The sequence below is a fragment of the Hordeum vulgare genome, chromosome 1H (assembly GCF_904849725.1).
Source record: "Hordeum vulgare subsp. vulgare chromosome 1H, MorexV3_pseudomolecules_assembly, whole genome shotgun sequence".
Classification (NCBI taxonomy): Eukaryota; Viridiplantae; Streptophyta; class Magnoliopsida; order Poales; family Poaceae; genus Hordeum; species Hordeum vulgare.
In genome coordinates, this window is record NC_058518.1 from 125,012,546 (window position 1) to 125,029,390 (window position 16,845).

The window sequence follows — 16,845 nt, forward strand, 5'->3', positions numbered from 1 at the left end:
CTTGATTTGTAGCCGTGATGTACAGAAGAAGGGGTTCTTTACTGAGCGGAGCAGTAAGAACCGGCTGGGTGGAAACTAGGACTTTGAGGTCGTCGAATGCGATTTGGGATTCGTCTGTCCACTCGAAAGTATCTGATTTCTTCATGAGTCGATACAGAGGTAGCGCATTCTTGCCGAGTCGACTGATAAACCTTCTCAAAGCCGCTAGGCAACCTGTGAGCCTTTGAACATCGTGTATTCTGACCGGCCGCTCCATTCGAACGATGGTCCCGATCTTTTCGGGGTTGACATCGATCCCTCGTTCGGAAACGAAGAAACTGAGTAACTTTGTGCTAGGAACACCGAATGAACACTTGGCTGGGTTGAGCTTGATATCGTACCTACGAAGGTTGGCGAATGTTTCTGCCAAGTCAGTCAGCAGGTCAGAACCTTTGCGTGACTTGACTACGATATCATCCATATACGCCTCCACATTTCGACCGATCTGGTCAAGGAGGCATTTTTGGATCATGCGCATAAAAGTTGCTCCTGCATTCTTCAAACCGAATGGCATAGTGATGTAGCAGAAGCACCCGAATGGGGTGATGAAGGCTGTTTTTAATTTGTCGGGGCCATACAGACGGATCTGATGATAGCCCGAGTAGGCATCAAGGAATGACAAATGCTCGCAACCCGCAGTCGAATCGACAATTTGATCAATGCGGGGGAGCGGGAAATGGTCTTTCGGGCAGACCTTATTGAGATGCTTGAAGTCGATGCACATTCGGAGAGACTTGTCCTTCTTGGGCACCACAACAACATTGGCGAGCCACTCGGAGTGGTGTACCTCGCGAATGAAGTTGGCTGCCAAAAGTTTAGCCACCTCCTCTCCGATTGCCTTCCTCTTGTGCGTGGCGGACCGACGCACGCGTTCTCGGACAGGCCGAGCAGCAGGATCCACATGTAGTCGGTGCTCAGCCAACTCCCTGAGTACACCTGGCATGTGAGCGGGCTTCCATGCGAAAATGTTCCAGTTCTCACGGAGGAATTGGATGAGCTCGGCTTCCTATTTTGGATCGAGGGTGGTGGAGATGTTCGTCGGGGCAGCGGTGTCGTCCGTCGGGTGGATGTTGACCTTCTTCGTTTCTCCCGCCGACTGGAATGCGAACTCCGAAGCTGGCTTCTTCGAACGCATCAAGTCAGCGGGGTCGGCTGTCTTCTTGTATTTGTCTAGCTCGAGGATAGCCATCTGCTGATCGGCGATCCTCGACCCCTTCTACAGACACTCTTCGGCCCGGTGCCGATTGCCTGTGAGAGTGATCACACCTTCGGGACCTGGCATCTTCAGCTTCAGGTACACGTAACATGGTCGGGCCATGAAACGCGCATACGCCGGAAGGCCCAGAATCGCGTGGTATGCACTCTGGAAGTCCACCACCTCGAATGTCAGCTTTTCCTTGCGGAAGTTCTTGTCGGAGCCGAAAACGACGTTCAACGCGATCTGGCCGAGTGACTTGGCCTTTCATCCAGGGACGACTACGTGGAACTGCATGCTGCTCTCGCTAAGTATGGACATCGGAATGCCCATCCCCTTGAGAGTGTCGGCGTACATGATGTTCAAGCCGCTGTCGCCGTCCATGAGGACTTTGCGCAGTCGGACTCCTTCCACCACCGGGCGACGACCAGGGCCTGCGTCCCTGGGGTGGGCACGTGTGCTGGATGATCCGACTGGTCAAAGGTGATCGCAGTCTGAGACCATTTGAGGAACGTGGGGTTGGTTAGAGTAGCCATGTTCACCTCCCTGTTCACCAGCTTCAGTCGACTTTTGCTTTCCACGTCAGCAAAAATCATCAGTGTTGCATGGACTTGGGGGAACGGATCCTCCTTGTCCTCCTCATCATGTTCATTGTCCTTTTCACTCAGTTGCCCTTCGTCGAACCCTTGGATCAGGAGGCGGCAGTGCCGAGTGGTATGCTTCGGAAATATGGCGTTGCCTTCTTCATCCATTTTATTGTGGATTCGACATGGCTGATCCAGGATGTGGTTTCCGAACTGCTTCTTCTTGGGGGTGAACTGAGCCTTCCCCTTGCCCTTGAACTTGGCATTGGTAACGACTGGGACCTCTGCCTGCGGGGTGGACGGAGCTTTCTGCTTCTGCTTCCGAGTGTTGTTCCCATCTCCATCGGCGACTGCTTTATGCTTGCTGCTACGAATGCGGTCCTCTTCTTCGCCATTTGCATAGCGTGCCGCTATCTCCATCATCTTGCTCATGGAGATGTCGCCTGTCCGACCGAACTTCAGGTACAGATCTCTGTAGCGCACGCCTGCCTTGAAGGCGCAGACTACTTGGTGCTCTGTGACGTTCTCCACCGTGTGGTAGGGGGTTGTCCAACGCTGGATGAAGTTGCGCAGGGGCTCATTCTGCTTCTGGACACAGGTTGGAGCTCCACGAGACCAGCAGGGCGTTTGCACGTCCCCTCGAAGGTCCTGATGAAGACTCGGGCCAGATCTACCCAGCTGTAGATGCTTGAAGGGGCTAACTGGTTCAACCATGCTCGTACCGAGCCGTCGAGCATCAGGGGGAGATGTTTCATGGCGACCTGGTCATCCCCACCACCGATCTGGACTGCCACTCGGTAGTCGTCCAGCCACGTTTCTGGCTTGGATTCTCCTGTAAACTTGCTGATCCCCGTTGCCAATCTGAAGTTGGGAGGGATGTCAGCCGAACGAATGGCTCGACTGAAGCACTCGGGGCCAGAGACGATGGTCCTGCTTCTACTCGGACGGTCTCTATCGTGACCATCACGGTGGGCTCGACTCCTGTCGACCTTCCTCTGGGCGATGTACCCTCTTGCGTCGGGCCTCGGATCATAAGTGTCACCGACCAAACGCCGATCATCACAATGTAGGGGCCCGTAGGACCCACCCCGCGGAGGGGTGCGTGAACGGCGACGATCTTCGGGATTCATGGAACGGCCGCCTCCTCTGTGTCGCTGATGAGAATCGGGGCTGAAAACTGACCGATGCGTGTTCGCGTGAACAGAACTGTTGTGGATCCTGTTGTGCGACTGGGAGACCGCCGAATTCTGTTGCTGCGCCGTGTGCAGAAGGGCACCGATCTTCTCGATCCCTCTGCCAGCCTCTGAATTAGTCGGCTGGAGGGAATCGGCTATCCTGGCGGCGGCGGCCAGGTTGAGGACGGGTGTGGGGAACACATCCCCAGTCGCGGGGCTGATGGCGAGCACCGGATGTCTCGCCGACCTCGTGCTCGTTCCGACCGGTTTGGCGGGGACTTTCATGGGAGTCGGCCATGTGCACTTCGGCTGCAGGCCCGCGACCCAAGTACTCGGAAGGAAACTCCGTCGGAACTGAGTCCGAGCGCTGGGACGACGGCGCAACTACAACCGACTCGAGGACCGCCACTTGAGAAGACGCGTTCTGGCACGCCTGGGCGTGTTGCACCCAACGCTGGAGCCGCGGACAGCGAGACCGCTTGTTGCGGCGCGTGACGGGGGCAAAGATCGACACCGGAGCGGACTGCTGAAGAAGAAGGATGCCGCGGGCACCGGCACGGAAGTGCGTAGCCCCGCGACTGGGGAGTGCCTCAACGTCGAGAGGGGCATCCCGAAGCCATGCCGAATCGTTGACGATGAAGGAGAGTGCGCCGAAGAGGATCTCATGACCCATGCACAAATCTCCACTGGATGACATGATGAAAAGATGTAGTCGCAAACTCGCCGGAAGTCGCTTAGACGCCTGCCCCACGGTGGGCGCCAACTGTCATGGGTATAAGTTTGACAGTAGATGTGTAGGGTACGAAAGGATGGGAAGAGCCTTAGCTACGGCGAGGTTGTATGAGTTCAGGCCCCTCTACGGTGGACGTAAAAGCCCTACGTCTCAGTGCTTTTGGGAGCTTGATGTCGAGTGGAATATGAATTACAGTGAAATGCTAACCCCTGCACCAGCGGGGAAGGGCGGCTTATATAGAGTGCGCTGCCCTTCACAACGGTTCGGTGCACAGGGGTGGAGTAGTGGCGAATAAATGCCTACGTTACAGGTAACGTATGCCTTAAATGCTAATAATGGTACATGAAAACGCATGACCATTGCCCTCCAGGGGTGTTATGATATACAGAGTGGAATCCAGTCGGTAAGTTTGATACGCTCCGAATGCTCGTCTCCGACTGGATGATGGAGGAATCGTCACCGACTGGATGATGGGAAGTCCTTAATTCAGTCGGAACTGACTAAGGGCCTTGTCCCTTATGAAGGGTAGTCCTTGGGTAGGACCTATAGGGCAGGCCTATGACCCTACCCTGGGACTATAACCCCATCAATAGCCTTACAAAGGTGGAAGAAAAGGAAATGCAAAAGTAGAAGAAGAAAGAAAAGGTGGCGTGCCGGATTAGCGACAGGGACGCCCGGCACGCGGATCGCCGTCCGATCAAGCATCCACGGTAGCCGCAGACTCTCATAAAGCGAAGCGGTATGGAGTCTTCTCGCGCGTTGGATCTTGGATGGAGGGCTCCGGTTGCTTCGCGCCAATTTCCTCGTTCAAACTCTCGGCTGATCACCAGTCTGGGTCCTGACAATTCCCCCCCCCCCCCAAGTAACTTCAGACATGTCCTCAGGGCTGGAATACAGGGAAGACTTTTTGGATAAAAGAGGCATCTTTTGAGGTAGCATCTTGTTCAGCCAAGTTAGTCCACTTAATGAGCCATCTGACCACTGGAATTTGAATATCTCCCTACACCCTAGGAATGATTTTTCTATCCAGTAGCTTCTCAGGTTCCAATAAGATGGTTCCATCTATATGAACTAGAGGGAGATGAGGGTTGGGTATGGCCTGTGGGCCCAGGTGCTTTTTAATTTGGCTGACATGGAATGTAGGGTGAAGCTTGCAATGTTCAGGCAATAACAGTTTGTATGCTACAGGCCCCACTTTCTGGATAATTCTGATGGGTCCATAGTACTTGGAATGTAGCTTAAGGCATCTATGCAAGCTGAGGGTGGTGTGCCTGTAAGGTTGAAGCTTCAGATAGACCATGTCCCCAACTTCCAATGTTCTTTCAGATCTCTTTCTGTCAGCATATAGCTTCATACTTTGCTGAGCCTTGAGAAGGTTACCCTTGATTTGAGCTGCCAGTTGTTCTGCATTTAGGATGGAGGAGAATTCCTGAACCATGTCAGCACGATAAAGAGCAGCTTCAGAAAGCATGTTAGGTGGTCTGTTGTACAAAGCCTGGAAAGCTGTGAGTTGGAGTGATGTATGGTAACTAGTGTTATACCACCATTCAGCCAATGGAAGCCACTGCAACCACTTTTGAGGTTGGAGGAAAGCCATGCACCTTAAGTAGTTCTCTAGACATTGATTAACCCTCTGTGTTTGACCATCAGACTAAGGGTGGTAGGAAGTGCTCATGTGTAGTTTGATGCCAAGTTTCTTGAACAGTTCTTGCCAGAGGTTGCTGGTGAAGATTCTGTCTCTCTCAGTGACAATGACTGAAGGGAGTCCATGCAACTTGAATATATTTTCAGTAAAGGCTCTTGCAACAGTACTGATAGTAATGGGGTGTTTCATTGGAATAAAGTGACTGTACTTGGTGAATCTGTCCACCACTACAAGAATCATGTCCTTGGCTTGTGAGGTAGGGAGACCTTCAATGAAATCCATGCTAATGTGACACCAAGCAAAGTCAGGAACTAGGAGGGGCTGCAGTAATCGTGGCTACTTGCAGTGCTCAGGTTTGTTGATCTGGCAAGTTGGGCACTGTTTGATAAACTCCACAATAAATTTCTTCATGCCTGGCCAGTGGAAAAGGAGTTTCATTCTTTGGTAAGTTGCTCTGTGTCGAGAGTGGCCCCCTAGCTCACAGTTGTGCATTGCTGACACCAGTTTAGTTCTAAGAGCATTGTCCAAACCAATGACAAATCTATTTTTGTATCTCAACAGTCCTTGTTGCAAGGTAAAGTTAGGGACAACAGTTGCAGAGATGGCCAGTTGTGCTAGGAGATCTTTGCACTTTTGGTCCTGAGCATAACTAGCAACAACTTCAGTTAACCAGCTGGGCTGAGCTTGGCTAGCAATTAATGAGTGTAATCTATATTGGACTCTTGATAAGGCATCAGCAACTTTGTTGTTCTTCCCTTGCTTGTATTCAATTACGAAATTATATCCCAGCAACTTGATTAGCAATTTATGTTGGATCCCCTCTATGAGCTTTTGGTCCTGAATGTATCTCAAGCTTTGCTGGTCAGTTCTGATTACTAGTGCTGATGTAGCAAAGTAATGTTTCCAATGTTTCAGTGCTGCAGTAATTGCTAAAGCCTCTTTATCATAAGTGGGCATTGCTGCAGCTTTTGGGCTAATAGTTTTACTGAATTAAGAGAATGGTCTACCCTCTTGCATTAACACAACACCAATGCCATAAGCACAAGCATCAGTTTCCAATATAAAAGGCTGAGAAAAGTCTTGAAGAGCCAAGACTGGGGCTTGAGTCATTTTGTGTTTTGGTATGTTGAAAGCCTCCATTTGTTCAGACCCCCACTGGAAATTGTCTTTTCTTAAGGTGTTGAACAGAGGTTTATAGATAAACCCATAGTGTTGAATAAATCTCCTGTAGTAACCAGTTAAGCCCAAGAAACTTCTTAACTGAGTTACATTCTCAGGTGCTGGCCACTGAGTAATGGCTTCAATTTTTGTAGGATCAGTACCAACCCCATCACCCCTGATGACATGACCCAAGTATTCCACTTGTGGTTGAGCAAAAGAGCACTTGCTAAGCTTTGCAAATAACTGATTTGACTGCAATGCTTCTAGAACAAGTTTGAGGTGTTGGAGGTGGTCCTTCATATTTCTGCTATAGATCAGGATATCATCAAAGAAGACCAAGACAAACTTCCTTAGGTAAGGGTCTAAGATAGTGTTCATGAGGAGCTGGAATGTGGCAGGAGCATTGGTTAGTCCAAAGGGCATCACCAAGTATTCGTAGTGTCCACACTGTGTGCTAAAAGCAGTTTTCTCAATGTCTTCCTCTTTCATTCTGATTTGGTGATAACCACTTCTGAGATCCAACTTGGAAACGATTGTCGCACCTTTCAGTTCATCCAAGAGATCTTCAATAACAGGGATGGGATATTTGTTTTTCACAGTCTGTTCATTCACTTTTCTGAAATCATTGACCAGCCTCCATGTCATGTCCTTCTTTTTCACCAAAAGTGCAGGGAAAGAATAAGGACGGTTACTGTCCCTGATAACTTTAGACTTGACCATCTCTTGTACTATGTTTTCCATTGCATCCTTCTGGTGGTGAGGCAATCTATAAGGTCTCTGGTTAATGACCTTAGCTTGGGGGGTGAATGTGATGACATGATCAATAGTCCTTTTGGGAGGTAAAGTTGTTGGTGTGCTAAAAACAGGGGAATATTCATTGAGAATCTTCTGTACTAGCTCAGGCACAATTTGATCCACAGGTTCTTGCACCACAATTCTGTTAAGCAAAAGAACAGCGCCACAAACAGGTTCACTGGGAATAGTTTCAGTGGGAAGAATTTCTTGAACTGGTACTGTGGGTAGACTTTCATCTTGGAATATTTTCTTTTCACCCCCAGGTAATGTGACTTTGACATGCATCTCATCAAAGTCAAGTTCCACAGGACTAAATGCAGCCATCCAATCAGCCCCTAGGATTACATCATAACCCTGTAGTTGCAACACTCTGAAATCTGTGGAGAAGTGAGGTCCTTGTAGAGAGAAGGGGCAGTTAAGTGCAATGAACTCTGACCAGAGTGTAGCACCATTAGCCACAATCACTTGTCTTTTCTTGGTTGGGGTTATAGCACATTTTTCTTTCTGAGTTAAGGATGGTGTGATGAATGTAGCAGTGCTACCACTGTCAATGAGGGCTGTGGCAGGGATATTTCCTAACATGGCAGTCATAGTGAAGCTTAGTTTCCTAGTAGCTCTAATTCCCATCAAGGCATGCATTGGTATTTGTAATGGAGGGTCATCATTATCCACATGAGGTGGATTGTCTACATCATCACTTTCAGCAGTATAATATACTAACTCTGCATCCTCAGGGTAACTCTCTTGTAGTGCCTGGATTTGCATTTGGTTTGCTAGCTTACACACCTTCTTGTGCCCTCGGAACCATGGGTCCTTGCACTTATAGAAAATACCCTTCAACCTTGCTTGTTGAATAACAGTGGCAGTGGAATTGGGAGGTTGTTTTCCAGGGTCAAACTGAATTTGCCTTTTTACAATGTGACTGAAGAATGGTTGTTGTACTTTCTTAGCTGGCTGAGATTGCTCCATCCTTCTAGCTAGCCAAATAGCTTTTTGTAGATCAGGAGGTTCATGGCATTGGACATGATGTTGAATGTTGTCAGACAGGCCAGCAATGAAACTTGTTTTGTAGTACTCCTGTGGCAATGCTGGGTTATCCCTTCTGATTAGGTTCATGGATTTCTCAAACTGTAGTACATAATCATTGACAGTTCCAGTCTGGTTAAGGGCATGGAATGTTTTGACATTGTCACAAACTAAAGTTTCAGAGAACCTGTCACCTAACAGTCTGCACAACCTATACCAAGGTAATGTATTAGCACTGATACATGTGCCTCTCCACCACTCAATTGCAGGTCCTGTCAAGTAAGTTACAGCAATTTCAGTCTTTTGTTCCAGGGAAGTTCTGGCAGCTTCAAAATACATTTCAATTGTCTGAATCCAGGAGTCAGTGTTGGTGCCATCAAACTCAGGGATGTCGTACTTGGCAGGTTTTACCAGAGTGTGCACTCTTGTGATCTCTTGAGGCCAGTCTCTGTTTGCAGTGCCAAACCTTCTGTCCAAGAGTGCATTTTGTCCCTCACCTTGATCCTGCTCCAAGTTAGTAACTTGCTGGCCAGGGGGCACTTGGTGAGCCACAACTGGGTTCTTAGCATCAGTAGTGGCTTGCTTGTTGTCTGCAAAATGGGGATGTCTGTAGGGTAATTTTAGTGTACCATCTAGGTTTAATTCCTTCCAGAGTTCTTGTCCACCAAGGTTGCACAACCCACAGTTACAGGGGATTGTGGAGCATATTGGAACTTGTTCACAGGGCCCTGTGGTGTATGAGCAATAACACTGGCTTGAGGAACATCTTGAGGGTTGGGCTGCACCTCTCTTAGTTTAGGAAACCTAGAGATAAAAGTTGATAGTGTGCCCTGCAAGTCACCCAGAGATTTCTGCAAGTTGTGAAAGTTATCATGTACATAGTCCCTGAACTCATCAAACTCCACTATGTCATGTTCCCTGTTTTTCTGCAGAAGCTGGACATTGAGTTGGAGGGAGGAAAACTCCAGCTGATCAGTGGAGGTGGAATCTGAGGGGGAAACCACCTTAGCCATGAGAGGAGCCGAGAGGGTTCTGATAGTGTCTGAAACCCCACTGTAAACTAGACAACACAAGAGAGGAATTTTACCACAGCCGCAGCTGCAACCCGAACTGGTGTTGTTAGTTCTGCCGCCGCCAACACCACCGTCGTCGCCACGCCACCAAGTACACCGGATCCGGGAGGGTGGTGGGATTTTACTACGCAAGCAAGGAGCTTTTGCAACCACTAACCTGACCAGATCTGTACCGAATGATCGCCGCCACCAGCGCCACCGTCAGCTCGCCGCCGCCTGGATCGGGAGGGAGGGAGGATTTTCACTGCCCTTCCCCAATTCATGCCACCAGAAGATCTAGAGCTTCTCCGAGGAAGGACTGGCTCTGAATACCATTGTCAGACTCTGCTAAACTGAAGAACTATAACAGGGTCGAATTCACTCGAACTAGCCACTTTACTCGACGAATCTGAGGGGAATTAGGAGGTCCGAGTACATAGTAGCCGGCCAGGAACACTGGCGGCGCAATGGGGGTAAACCCTAGCAAAAAGATAAGCTCAACTGAGCCTGATCCGTGGCTTATATAGCCTTAGAAATGCAAAAGTAGAAGAAGAAAGAAAAGGTGGTGTGCCGGATTAGCGACAGGGACGCCTGGCACGCGGAGCGCCGTCCGATCGAGCATCCACGGTAGCCGCAGACTCTCGTTAAGCGACGCGGTATGGAGTCTTCTGACGCGTTGGATCTTGGATGGAGGGCTCCGGTTGCTTCGCGCCAACTTCCTCGTTCAAACTCTTGGTTATTCACCAGTCTGGGTCCTCACACTCCGACCACGCCATCGTCCTGACATCACCAGGCCTGGGCACCGCCGCCACTCCCCGCTCCTCCGCTCGTGGGCGCAGCATCGGGGGTGCGAGGTCGTCCCCAGCTCGCGGCGGGCTCAAAGGTAAGGGTCGCGATGAGGAGGCGTGTGGGAGAGGGAATGGGAGGAGAGGTCGCGTGTGCGTGGGGAGAAACAGAGCAGAGCGATGTCAATCCTGAATCACACTCCCCAATCGTTGGTAGCCACCTGGATCAATAACATGTAGGTAGCCCAGTCGACCTTTTCTCGCTCTCTAAATACTGTTCTAATCTGACGTGGAGGCCCTCAGCGTGCGCCCAGACTTCCGTAATTGGAGAGTGTAATGTCGTTCGGTCATGAGTCCGAGTCCGGGTCCGGCTCTCGTTGGAAGGGCCAAAGGCCAACCTATATATCAGCGCCGGTGCGCACACATGGACGCGAGCCAGGGCGTCCTCATGTCCAGCGCCCTGGTCGGCGCCGACGCCAATGGTGCCCCGGCGTGGCCGGAGCTGCTGGGCTCCGCGCACTGGGACGGCCTCATCGACCAACTCGACTTCACGCTACGCCGCCTTGTCCTTCTCTGCAGTGACCTCGGCGGCCGGCCCTGGGCGTGGAGCAAGGAGCCGACGCCGCGGCGGCCGCCAGGGGCCAACACATCATCTACGTCGCGCTGCGCGGCACCATCCGGACCCTCGAGTGAGTCAACGTGTTCAAGCCCGACCTAGTCGCCCCGGACACGATCCTGCCGGAGGGCGACCCGGCCCGCGGCCACGCGCGCGTCATGAAGGGCTGGTACGTCATTTACACGTCCACCGACGAGCGCTCGCCCTTGTCAAGTACAGCGCGCGCGACCAGCTCCTGGCCCCGGTGCGGGAGCTGGTCGCCAAGTACAAGCAGGCACCTACACATATCAGCTCCGGTAAAAAAACTTATTCAGGAAAGCAGGTTGTTGACGAGAAGTGATAAGAGTGACGTGGAAACTCTGGCACACGATTTGCTCCACCGTGATCTCAGAGGTGAAGCATTGGACGGCTAAAACCTGTTGCCTCGTTTTGGCTGGTTCTGATTGTATTCTGATACGGTATCTCGTTCGGTCATGAGTCCGGGTCCGGCTCTCGTTGGAAGGGCCAAAGGCGAACCTATATATCTGCGTCGACGGCAGCCCATACTGCTACTCCCCTTCAGCCTACGTCCCTCCACCCACCGGATCATCGGAAAATCCCGTACATTCGCGAGAAGACCGGCGACGGCACGCGCGCACCGTTCGATCATGGCAGCCGACCGGCAGCGCTGCGTGAAGCTGATGGTTAGCTACGGCGGGAGGATAGAGCGCGCCCAGGGCCGACCGCCGAGGTACGTCGACGGCGAGCACCTGCTCCTCAACGTCGTCTCGTCCGTCTCGCCGAGGGGCTTCCGCGACCTGCTGGCGGCGCGCGCGGGCTTCTCCGACTTCTCCGTCAAGTACTGCTACTCCGGCGAGGGGCTGGACTCGCTCTGCGACGTGGACACGGACGAGGACCTGCGGGATATGCTGGACCTGGTGCTCTACCGGGACCTGCAGGTCCGACTGTTCAATGACCTGAACTTGCGCCGGTTCCGGGTCTACCTGTTCCGCGACGCCTCCGCCCCGTCGCCGACCTCCAAGGCCCTCGGAAGACCAGTTCCCATGCAGCGTAGCGCGACGTCGCCGGCTCTGTTGCCAGCGAAGGCGACCGAGGGCCTGGCCCCTCCCGCTCCCTCTCCCCTGCGGCGGATCGCGACGTCGCCGAATACGTTGTGGGAGACGCCGACGGTTGGCGCTGCGCCCTCCAAGCCGCCGCTCGCCCCTGCTCTCCCACGGCGGATAGCGTCGTCGTCTCTGTTGACGGCAGACTCAACGGAAGACTCGACAGATGACACAGCTTCTTGGACCACCACCACGTCGACATCAACAGCCAGAGCTAACCAACATACACCACCCCACGCGGCGGCGTTTCGGCCCGTAGAGCAGAGTAATCCGATGTGCCACGAGGCGACGTTCTGGCCGGCAGAACAGAGTAATCCGATGTGCCACGCGGCTCCAGTATTTTTGGTGCCAGTAATGCCGCAGTATTTTTGGTGCCAGTAATGCCGCAGGTCATAATCCACGAACCGACGGCGTTCAGTTCTAAGGTGGCCGTGGCCTGAGAATTTTTTAAGGCACAATCGAATACGAAATCACTTTTTCCGTAACTAAAGTTTCACTTTTGTATCCATGTAGCTTTGCAAAATTCTCAGCCAGGTGAGGATTAGCCAATCCATGGTTTTGTAGATTAGATGTCTCACAGGTCAATTTATATATGATGATTGTAGAATTTTTACAACTGGTTTTAGAGAGATCACCTTTGAACATTGTAATTGGAAGGCCAATGAGGTTGCTCATTTACTATCTAGGCATAGTTTTAGTGATCATATCGATTGTATTTGGGACGATGATCCTCCTAGCTTTTTATTTGCTAAGCTAATAAACGATGTAACTGTGTTTGAGAATCAATGAACTACGTCGAATGGCTTTCCCGAAATAAAGGTTAGTGATAGCCTAGTTAATTTCGCTCAAACGGAAAACCATGCCATGACTTAGTTTGGTTCTCGTCCAGAAGTTTCTCTTCAGTTAGTTCTTGCTGATTGTAAAGACTTGAAATTGTTGAGTAATAAAGGTTTTCCCTGAAAAAAATCTCATCTAACGAATTAACAAATAATAGAAAAATCGACTGATTCAGACATGTGATGAATAATTGGCGCCGAAGATATACGAGTTTCGATAGTCACAGAAATTTCCTAATTGTCGTTAGAATTGTACCCTATCCGGACCCTCGAGCTCTTGCCGGGTTTTTCACTACCTTCCCGCACGTCTAGCGCGGCACCGGTAGAAGCAAGCGCAAAGTATCTTTTACCGGAGCGGGAAGCTATCGGCATTCCATCCGCCGTCCAACTGCTCTGAGATTTGTGCGGCTCTATGGCCCACAGATAATGTATAGATGTGTATAATGACAACCATCTCTTGTATCTTTATTAATAGTCAAATCAACTTTAGATGAAAGGGGTCCATGTGAGATTAATTCAGAAAATTCATCACATGCAAGATTAATTCATGCCCTTTATTTTGTCTTTTGCAATTTCATTCATTCATATCTTTGAACTGCAACTTCATTCTAAAAACATTTTATATATTTGAACTCTTGATGCCAAAACCTTTGAAACAAGTTCAATCTTGAATACATTCAAACATCTTTCAATTTCAACGTTTCAAATGAGTGAAACATGTTTTGTGGAATAGAAGAAATAAGATTTTTGATTGAGCAAAACCAAAAAATTTAAATGAGTAGATTTTTTCATGCATATGAAACAAATTTCACTGTGAAATATTTTTCATTTGTTGTTTAAAAAAATTGAAACTAATTATTTTAAAAATGTGAAACTGATTATTTCAAATTGTTTATAAATAAGCGGAATCTATGTTATGGAGCGAGTGAAATTGTTTTTTCATGTGACTTAAATTTCACTTATTTAAAATTCAATTATAGAAAATTTAAATTTGACTTATTTCAAATGTTTGAAACTAATTTTGTGATGATTGAAATACATTTCAATATATTTCGTAAGTACAAAGTGGAATTAGTTTTTCAGATTATTTTATAATGAGTGAAATCAGTTGTCCAAATAAGTGAAATGTGCGTTTTAAAATTAGTGACATATGTATTCTCGAACGAGTGATTTTTTTTTTGCAATGACTGATAATAGTTTCCCAAATCAGTGAAATGTGATTTTTCCAATTAGTGAAATACTGATTTTGGATTGAGTGAAATTATTTTCTTGAGATGAGTGAAAGTAGCTAGCTTTGATATAGGTGGAATGCGTACACAAATAATGGAGTGAAACGATTTTTTGAAATCGAAATATGAATTTTTGCAGCTCCTTATATTTGTGAAATTCATTATTTCATTTTCAGTTATTTTTCACATTTTGAATGGGCCTAAAACCATTCTTTCAAAATGAGGATGGAATATGTTTTCTCAAATGAGTGAAATATGTGTTTTTAAAATCACTGAAACCATTGTCTAAAAATGAGTGTCATTAGATTTTTAAAATGAGTGAGAATATTAATTTGAAATTAGCGAAACAGTCGTTAACACTTTTATGAAATAGCGAAACAATATTATGTTTTGTGAAAGTGATTCTGAAGATAATTGAAATATGTAAAATAAAAAGTACATCAAATATTTCTAAAATTGATCTTGTTCTAAAGGTCTTGTCAACATGATTTCAAATATATAAAAAGTTTTAAAAACGAACATTTGATTTAAAATATAACAATCATTTGTGTGGGGACGCTTGCGCCGGTATCCATTCTCACCCCCTCTCTCCTAACAAAGCTGCATGACATGCATGTATTTTAGTGTATGTGTGATGTTTTTTTACAAAAGTAGGTTAAATGTTCCACAAAAGCGGCTGCTACCAATAAACCGACTGATCTTAGATCAGCCCCTTTACTAGCCGTCTGATTCAACAACAGGTAGCCGTTTGTTCAAATTGTGCAATGCACCTTTCTTCCTTTTCGCCTAGTACGCTCAGCGACGAGACGCGACACAACCTTGTGTAGCAGGCTAGCAGCCACGACACGTCCTTCAGCCGAGTGATGTCGTCCACCGTATTCATCGGTGCCGCCATGTATGCAACTACGCAAGGACTGTGACACCCTCGATTTGATCGTACGCTAATCATACACGTAAATGCGTACGACCAAGATCAAGGACCCGCGCGAAGATATCACAACACAACTCTAGACACAAATATAAACATACAAGCTTCATATTACAAGCGAGAGGCCTCGAGGGCTAGAATACAAAAGCTCGATAAACACACGAGTCAGCGAAAGCAACAAATATCTAAGTACAGACATGAAACATGATAATGTCGTAGAGAAGGCTAGCACAAAAGAAACAACGATCAAACGAGGCGAGACCTCCTGCCTCGAACCTCCTAAACTACTCCTGGTCGTCAGCGGCCTCCACGTAGTAAAAGGCACCGTCGTGGTAGCAGTTGTCGGCGACAGGATACGTCATCTCATGGGCTTCATCATCTGGTCGCGACAATGGACAAAGGGGAAAAGGGGGAGCAAAACAACAGTGAGTACTCATCCAAAGTACTCGCAAGACTGACATCAGAACTATGCTAAGTATGAATCAGTATCAAAGCAAGGGGGTTATATGTGGACTTACTGCAGCAATGAGAGAATGGAGAGACAAGGCCTAGTCCTATCGAAGACTAGCATCTTCACGGGTCTTGCAGCAATAGACGAGGGTAGAACAGGTAACATAATTAATAGTCATATTGTTGCAGAAATATTAATTAAAGTCACGCCCAGAGATTCTTCCCCGACTCCCTACGAGGAAGCAATCCTAGAGCAAACGTTCGAGATAAGTAACAATTGTAGTTGTATAAGATCGGGGCACAACTCTAAGTCATCCTGTAACCGTGGACACGGCTATTTAAGTAGATAATTACTTCCCTGAAAGGGTACACCACATATTCCCCGTCACGCTCGATAAACTCTGGTCAGACACACTTTCCTGGGTTATGCCCAGCCTCAGAACATCGACACGTCGCAACCCCACCTAGACTCAACAAAGAGGCGAGCCCGCTGGTCTAAATCCTAAGCACGCAGGGGTCATGGGCCCATCACCCTTTGCACTCCTGCACGATGTGAGGGCGGTCGATATCAGTCCTGGCACCTCTTATACAAGAACGGTGATAATCCAGACCACTCGGGCGCGCACGGCTCCATTGCTGACGTCTGAAGAGATTCGGCTGATACCACGACGTCGAGTACCCTTAACTTCTCCCACGTAGACGGTTAGTGCGAATAAGGTCTCTTGACCAACCCAGATCAAATACCCAAATCCATTAACATTTTAATTAACTCATCGACACAACCACGTGGGAATCCACCCGCCTACATTTATTCATCAATGTTCCCAGTGACGTGGTCAAGTCACTGTGTGGTTGTAGCATCAGGGGGATCCGAGGTATCACCCTCGTTGGATTCCTAAAGATGTAATCGTCAAGGTGGCTAGGGAGGAATCCCCCTCGATGGGCCATGCTTGATGGGTTGTACGATAGAGTCATTATCAGAAGTGGTGAACGATGAATCACCCTCCGAGAACCACCACCGGTCAACTACACTACAACACTAACATCAGAGTACGTAACGAGGTGTCACGCTTGGTACTCGATAGTAGCTCTGCAACATCGTACAACTAAGGGGGTGTGAGTGTTGTGTCGGGTCTTGGCTCGTCAATCAATGATCGAGACTTGACAATAAAGAGGTGTATGGACTAAGGGTCGGAGGGGACAACTACTCCACCTATACTAAACAGTTTTAAGGTGCAGTAGAATAATGTAGCAGTTTATCAAAAACAGGTTGTCCATCAGATATGGGAGCTAACTACAGCAGTAGAAAAATTCTAATGCAAGCATGAGGGAGAAAGAATAGGTGATATAGGAATGTTCAAGGGGGTTTGCTTGCCTTGTTGCTCTGCGGCAAAAACGGAGCCTCGGCCGGGAGGTAATCGATAACCGGATCATCATCGGTCTCGGGGTCTATGGAAAAGGAAGTAACATAGGGGAAACACAATAAATAACAG

General features: G+C 48.6%; 1 pseudogene; it reads left to right on the forward strand.

Annotated features, from left to right (window-relative positions):
• Positions 1 to 11,453: 11,453 nt before the first annotated feature.
• LOC123408041 lies at positions 11,454 to 12,274 on the forward strand (annotated as a pseudogene).
• The last annotated feature ends 4,571 nt before the right edge of the window (positions 12,275 to 16,845 follow it).